At 40.3% G+C, this 8,457-nt stretch overlaps 1 protein-coding gene across 4 annotated transcripts in view; it reads right to left on the bottom strand.

The window, feature by feature from the left end:
- Positions 1-8,457, bottom strand: part of LOC141434860 (uncharacterized) — a 117,187-nt gene that overhangs the window by 66,615 nt on the left and 42,115 nt on the right. The window lies entirely within an intron of this gene.

Genomic DNA, 8,457 nt, shown 5'->3' with positions numbered 1-8,457 from the left:
GTTAAGAGCAATAGGGTTCCGTATGCCATTCGTCACAAAAAAAAGTAATATTTTTCTAAGGATTTCGTATTTTTTACGGAATCTTCCAAGTTTGGGTATATTTTATACCTAGGCTGCTATTTACTCTTAAACTACTAATAATTTTCGAGCAAACTTAGCCGTTATAGATTTCCTTGTAAGTGTATACTACCATCCTGAATTTTTTTCAAATTTTTTCACCCACCGGTTTAGATGTTAGAGGGGGGGGGGGACGCTCGATTTTAATGAAAAGTTGCACTTTAAAGTGTGAATATTTCGCAAACAAATCACTGAATCGTAAAATCGTCTTAGCAACCCCTAATGGTTTATTAATGTTGAAACCTCATTGTACTGGCCATCAGATATTGTGTTTTGCTTGACATTGATTTGATTTGTTTATAGACTTCAATACAAATTTGGTTTCTGAGAATATTTGTTTTATTAATTAGACCTTTTTTTGTGATATCATCATCATACTTTGTAACAAGCTCGGAACCCTCGGTGTACGAGTCCGACACGCACTTAACCATTTTTTACTTTACGAGTAAAAGGGGGGGGGGGGGGAGTGACACATGATAAGAGCAAGCCGCATCCCCTATTTGCATGCATGTTCATTAATTGTTTAAGCACTCTTGTGCTCGGACGTGCCGTACATAAATAAGCAATTAAGTCAATTTGCCCCGACATGCAGAGCGCTGGCTGTTTTTATTTCAGACACTTATCAGATAAACCGCGATTAATAAAAAAAGTTTATTTTTCGCGCGCATGTTTTAAAAAATCGAATGTGGCCAGTATTTTCGGGCGGCGTTAGGTCGCTTGTCAACAAAATGCGTCGTGTTTTTGGCTTTGCTTCAAATTACGAGTATTTTCAGGAGGAAAACGTGCAGCCAGATTTTGTACGTATAGAATAGTGTTACGGAAATAGACGCGCCGGTTGCGTGGAGCCAGCTCCGCGTCAAAATATTATGGAATAAAGGGTTAATTACATTCAAATTTGTCAGATACTTTTTCTTTAATATCATTTCATTACAGTTATGAGCTATATTACTTTTTTATTGTTTCGAACACAAAGCACATACGTTTTTCGGCGTACCTACCGCTAGCACTATATGTATTATCTGAGCTGAAACTCGAAAACACGTTTTCCATATGTAAGACCAAGCTATATCGATTGTTTACCCCCAAAAACCCTTGTTTATTTTATTTATTAAAAACCCTGACAAGGCAAGTTTCATCGAAATTGCTACAAGAATTGCTCGTTTAAAGATATCAAGATAAGATAGATAACATTTGTTCAATATCATTGTACTTACTTGTCGTTCACCAGTTCACCTAATGCCTAATTTCAATCCACTCGACATTGGATGGAAGTGAGTCCTTAACATGATTTATTATCAATAAAAAAAAATTAAGTATAACTAAAAATTGAACCGACTACAAAAAACCATGAAAATAATTTTCTACCAGTACGAAGTCGGTGCCTCAGCTAAGAGGATAGAGACGATTAGAATAGAACTCACAAGTATAAGTAAGTATATAAAGAAAAAGCCGAATTAGAGATAAGGAAAAGGCATTTTCTTGGTTGAAAAACTGTTATCTTACGAGTAACAAAACATTAGATTTCAAATCAAATTGTTTAATAAGTTACTACATCAAGTCGCTTGCACAAAACGTAAATTATTATATTATAGATGGAATGTCTATTATATTAAATTGCTAACTTGTCCCATTATTTTTTTATAATACTAATTCCAGCGTTACTTTGGAGGTCGTTAAACTGCATGGACAAATCTATTAAGTTACTCCACGAAATAATGAGGCCAAGTTACTTAAATAGCTGCTTGCGATGAATATTTTACTCACACAGTTATTTTCTTAAGGGGCTACCCGAGGTTTTCATTTGACAAGTTTTGAATCGTATCTCCTACTTTTGCACTACAGATAGAATTATAAGTCAAACGGCTATCGGTTCTCCAATCTTTTATCTCCTTTGTCTACCGGATTTTTGAAAAAAAAAATAAAGTGAACTTATTTAATTGTCTGAAAAAACTAGTTATTTGCTTAAATTCTCTGAATTATTTGATTCGTGAAAGATCTAACATACACGAAATCTACAATTGGGTTCGTCTTTGACGTCTCTAAAAACTGGTCGAGGGTTTTCATTTGAAACTAATTAACACAAAAGTTATGACCAGAAAACCAGTTTTTTGGCCTAAAATTGTTCAACTTTGATGCCAAATATCTCGAAAACAATGAACTTTGAAGTAAATATGGGATACTACATTGCTTAAAGCCGTTGTTGTTAATATAATAAGCTACAAAAATCATTAGAAAACCAAGGAATTCAGATCGAAGGTCATTGGGGCATGGGATCCCCTTAACAAAATGTTATCGCAACTAAATAAATAAAGTCGGCGATTCATTTGCCTGTTTGATACCTTCGGCTTTTTGTTTACTTTGTTAAATTTGGGGTACATTAATATTTGAAGTGAATGATAAGATAAAACTATATCGTGTTTGATATGTTTTCCTCAGTAACCCCGTGTTGATATAACTAAGGAATATCTTGTGTTATTTTAGAATAAATTTTAGTAGAGTATACTTCATAAAGAATAATAAATATTATATGATATAATAAAAGTGCGCTTTTGTTCATTAATGCGCCTTTTAGTAAATATAATATCTGGCCCAAGTATATTTAGTTATTGGTTTCAGCGCCTAGGTCCATAGAAAAATATATAAATTACAGTTTACTTTATAATAAAATTATTTAATGTATTTATGGATAGAATAGAACACGCAAACACGAATAAAATATAAATTATTATAAATGGAACGTGTATTTATATTAAATTGCTCGCTCGCACGGTTTTCTAGTCACAGCCGTTAATATGTTCATGTATGTGTACCTACATATACACAATATGAAGTAAATCAATTCGTTAGCTCCTCTTTAATACAGACTACTTATGGTTGAGTGGAGAAAGCCACCGTCACAATACGATACTACTATGAATAATTTACAACTCAAAAAGTGTTGTTAAAATTAAGCTCACAATGGTATTAGCATCACAAAGGATACTCGTAAATTTATTTGACGGACCGTGTCCTTTAGAGCCGAGTTTAAAGTATACTTTCAGTAACGGAAAGTATTCGAAATAAAAAGCGTATTGAACGCTAATAGCTTCTCTCCATTATAAAGTTCTCTTCAGAGCTATGATAGAAACGGCGGTTATTCCCTGGTCGGTCGTAAAACAGGCTCTGGCAGCAGTAAAGCACGCGGTGACCCCGCGCGGCGTGTCTGCAGGGCTACTACGAAATTCGAAACTCGAAGTTCGTGTCATGCGGTCCCTCTAACACTTATACTATTTAATACGAGAGCAAGAGGGATCGCACGACACGAACTTCGAGTTTCGTAGTAGCCCTGCTGCGCCGAGCGGCTCGAGATACAACTTGCGGGTACGAGCCGAGAACCCGCTACCAAGGGCGCATAGCCCAAAAGTGGCTGCCCTAACATGTACGCATACACAAACTAATATACACACAACGCTGTGAATCGATCCGCCCACCCACCCCGCGTCCCATTGAGGGATGAATTTTAATTATTCAGAGCGGATATAACTGCGTGCCATCTTTAACAAACAAATTACATATGCGCACCCAATAACACGATACACGCTTCAGCTTTTGGGCCACCGAGCTTTCAATTATAAGTTGGCGGGATAAGCGACGCGGGTCGGATTGTAATTACCTCAGACCGATGTCTGCCGGCGCCTCGCCCGCTCGCACGAACGCCAGGCCTCGGAATCCACTAATTAGTTCGACTATGTCGTAATTATGAGCTCAGTCTAATCGTTAGCGTATATTAAAAGCTCGAGCGTGTTTAACAAACATTTGCGATGATGAATAGCTGCCTGATCTACTGAATAAAATCTCAGCGGAACAGATGTCTTCTCGTTCGTACACAAACATCTTTCATTATAATGGAAGCGCGTATATTACATTACTGACACTTGAACATGATTTACAAACTGGTTAGACCATTACCGCTTTGATGCGGGATATGTTTCAACACCTTTATTTGTTATTATTAGCATTCATTAGTAGAAACAGTAATCGCGATAAGCTCCGACTTTACGTCCAAAAAGGCTGTCGAACAGCGAAGAGCTGTTTACTATTTCTGAGGCAGTTGGATAGGTAAAAATAAAACATTCGAGAGGATAAACGGCTCGGCAGGCGTCGAACAAGGCATCTGAGACTGCTGCGATCCCAATCATCTACCCTAAATGCCGACACAAAGTAAGAAAGTAGGGAGCGTATAAAACGTCAAAGAGATTGAATATCGATTGTCGAGTCGACAGCAATCTCGACGCGGCGAGGGGGGCGAGGGACACTTCCGACCGCCCGCGACAATTTATGTTATTGGCACCGCTGCCCTGTGATACGCGATACGGGACCCTCGCGTGTAATTGTTAGTTGGAACACAGGATATTGGGGAATTAAACGAGTGCGGTGATTGATTAAGCGGCGATAACGATTATTGCTCGGCCGGCGCGACCCCGAATGAGATATCGAGATCAACCGGGAGATACTCGAATCAATTTACAGAATCCTCGTGTTTAAAAGAACGCAAACGAGCTCGCGCACTCGGCTTTGTGCGGGAACGAAAACATGGCGCTCACCAGTCGCCCGTTTACAGATTAAGCCGAAAGATCAACAAATATATTTTAATCCGACCCAACAGCGTTCTCGCATTTCCGGCGGCAAAAACTCGCTTCACGACACATGGGCGAGAAAAAACCGGAGTTATTATCTTAAGTCGAACCCAACAGAACCCATTAGTAAACAACACGGGCACAAAAGAGGGCAAAATAGCGGCTTATAAAAAAAATGTAACAAAAAATCGGCTTTTGATCCTCGGCTCCCCTATATTGTATTTGTGAAGGTTTTATTAGTCGACGAACTGGTCCAGCGACTCCATTTGAGCTCGAGTGTTAGTCGTCGTTTTTTCTCGTCGCTACATAGGCATCAGCCGCGCGGTACAATTATGCATTTCGCACAACTTTGATCTTGTTTAGATTCGACAAAAAGTTCTATTCTATCGATTACGATCGAGGCACGAAGCCGTATTATTGTCGCGGGATGACCGCAATAGAAATAAGTAGTTCCAGTTACGCAAGGGTCGAGGGTTTATCGTCGAAAAGGTTTATAGCAGATCTTCACATCACAGACGCAATTTGGGCCCTTGGCTGCTCATAATAACAGTCGTTCCCCCTTTATAAATTCCGAATTACTGAGACAAATCTGCTCCCCACGTTTCGCTCCAAGCAAAACTTTCCACTCGAACAAAGAGCCGACCAGGTACACGCCAGCTGCGGATTATGCCGCGCCGACAAAACAACCGACTAGTCGCGCGACCGGTCGCCCAACGAGCCCGACTCGCCCGACCGATGCAACACCGACCAACTTAAATGGGTTTATGGCAACTCAGACACGGGAGGTTTTAAAGATGAAATACAAATGTTGCTACACAAAAAGATCGATCTATAATCAGTGTTGGAAATTGAGATCACCTTAAACAACAGCTGTCGGTGGTCTTCACATCTTAAATCTGATAGCGAATAGAATTACGAAACCGTTAAACAAATAACAGTAAACAAACTGGACGGACGGATAATTTGAATTAACTCGGAGGAATGATATCTGATGAATGTTAAATCAATTTGACACGGAGGAGTGATTATTTATTACTGTTTCGATTCATGACATAATGAACGAGAACGTAACAAACCGCAGCGAAGTATAATGCGAAGCGGAAATAATAATGGCATTTGTTAGAGCAGAGCGGCTGTCGGCGCCGCGGGCGCGCGGCCTCACATCCTAATTACGCCAATAATAATTACACAGTAGTCGCCGGCAGCTGGCTCGCTTCGCTACCGCTCTTGTGCCTGCCTTGCCTGCCACCCGCGGCCGCCTTCTGCCACCCTGTTCCTCGCTCACTCTTCATCAAACATATCACTGTCATTCTGATTACTTAACTCTGTAATGATTTCATTTTAATAACGCGTTCGAATTTAATACTGGATGCGACGTCAATAATGCCAATAATGACTCAAAGTCTACTTACGGATAAAACAAGATTAAAAGAGAAGCCGAAACACATGAAAAAGAAAGGCTAAACGCGAGAGCTGCATTAGACAGAACAGAAGTTCAGCGTAATTTTCATTATTATTTTGTCGGGCGGCGTTTTCTTCTGAGACTTTTTGTTTTCACCGCGTGCGAGCCTGTCGACGCGTCAAGTTACGTTCCGAGCTAAAATAATTATCGCTCCGCAGTCATTGCAGTAATTGTTGTGATTCGTTCCGCGGCCCTGAGAGGGGCCATTACAAGCCCGAGAGGCGATTTATTTTATCGCATCAATCAATTATTTCGAGTACACGTTATTAAAAATATTTCACGACATCCACATCCAATAGTCGAATGGCGGCGTTTCGGCTACGTTTTTGTAAAATAAATGATGATACGCCAGAGGCAGGTAACGCGATACGTCCGTTCCGGCGAATAAATAAAGTCGTTGAAGCGAAAAATTCATCAGAATTTATCACTCATGATACCTTCGATTTATGCAATAACATTTCAAATTTCCGATACGTTTCCCCAGTGAACCAATCAGCGGGGTATTGCTCCGGGCGTGCATAATGACAAATTAAATAATGCATATGAAATCATTGTTTGGATAATTGCACGCTTGATTGAGCTTGGCTCCGCTGAACAACTATTTGATTATTCGAACACTGGCGCTAACCGATTTTCTGACCGTGTTTTTAAATTGTGAGTGGAGGGGGATTGTATTGTGTCCGCGGCTTCGAGGCACCCGCAGCATGCCTAGATCACTGATCGCTGATCAACACCAATCAAGATGTAAATTTATTCAGAGCGATCAGTGTAATCGGCGCGCAGAGCTATTAACCTCGTTCGCGGCGACATCGGACACCGCTCTTCGTCCGATACTGATCTTATTAATACTTCATGATAACAGACATGTAATTACGTAGCATTAATATCAAACTGATATTTCAAATTGTTTAATCAAGTATTATGTATTCATGCACGTTAATTAGCATGCTCAAACAAGGATTATCGGAGAGAGACTTCGCTATTATCAAGGCTATTATGTAGTTAATTTGCCGACGGGGTTTCATTTCAAATTCAAAGGCACTTTTTACACCGACGCACCTTCATGAATAAAAACAAAATGTTTTTTTTTTTGGTGTTCGTCCCGTCAATTTCAATAGGCGTATTAGCGACGTGGGGAATTTAAAATGGTTTTATTGATGAGGGAGCCGCCCCTTATTCGAAACTCGCTCATTATAATAGTATATTATGCGATAGATTAAGTATTAGTGCAACTGACAATAGTCACCAGTTTATAGATTTCGTGTGAGGGAGGCCAGTGTGTAATATAAACGAAGGGAACGGAGAGCTAAACGAAACTATCGATTGTAATATGAATTATTATAGACGTACTGATCGTCTAAACAATGAAAATAATCAATCAAAGCTTCGGAAGGGTTAGGATTTAAAATGCACAGTCACGCCACGAGCCGGAGGGCCCGAGGATCTCAAATTGATATCTCGTCTTAATTATCACGCTTCGCGCACAAACTTTTCCAGTTAGGGTAGCGACGTTAAATTGATTTTACAAGAACTTCAGAAATTTTTAGAGCCCTTGACAGTGATTAATGAAAGGAATTTCGGAGACTGTGATGTGTTCGCTCCCTCCCCTCGCCGAGCGCGAATACTTAATGACTAGAAAAGCAAAGGGAGGCGCCCTTTTCTTATATTGTGCGGTTTTAGCAATATATGATTCGCTTTTATACAGAGCTCTAATTTAATGCTGTCGTAAAATATTGTGGCGCGACGTCTCATATTACTCAAGCAGCTGTTGCACTCGGCGATAACAGGCGATGGTGCACGAACATAATTTGATGTGGTTAAAAACGTGATGAGATCATAAGACTGGGCGCAATAACTTTGCATAAACCTTTGGCAATACTTCGCCTTCACGTCAACTTGATTAATGATCTGCATCGCGTACGTGCAATAAATATACATGCATTTGTTCGGGCGTCTCGGCGTCCGCAAGTATTACAATGCAGGTGCTCGCATGATTGAGCTGCCCACAAGATGTGCCCGGCGGTTTTATCGAATGTCAATAGCTTACGTAAGCACGAGCTGATAGTTAGTGGGTCGCCAATAAATGGGGAGTAACTTGGAACGATGTAGGCATTGATGCAATTTCCTATTGTGCCTGACGGGAAACATCTGCAGTGCCCGAAGATACAGCCTTATTTGCCACAGAGCCACAATCGCATTAATTTGTGGAGTGCAGCGGGTATTGTGCTGGCAGCGCAGCGGCGGTGCCGGGGGAATTAATGA

This window comes from Choristoneura fumiferana, chromosome 14 (genome assembly GCF_025370935.1).
Source record: "Choristoneura fumiferana chromosome 14, NRCan_CFum_1, whole genome shotgun sequence".
Taxonomy (NCBI): domain Eukaryota; kingdom Metazoa; phylum Arthropoda; class Insecta; order Lepidoptera; family Tortricidae; genus Choristoneura; species Choristoneura fumiferana.
This window is presented reverse-complemented; position numbering and strand designations above follow the sequence as displayed.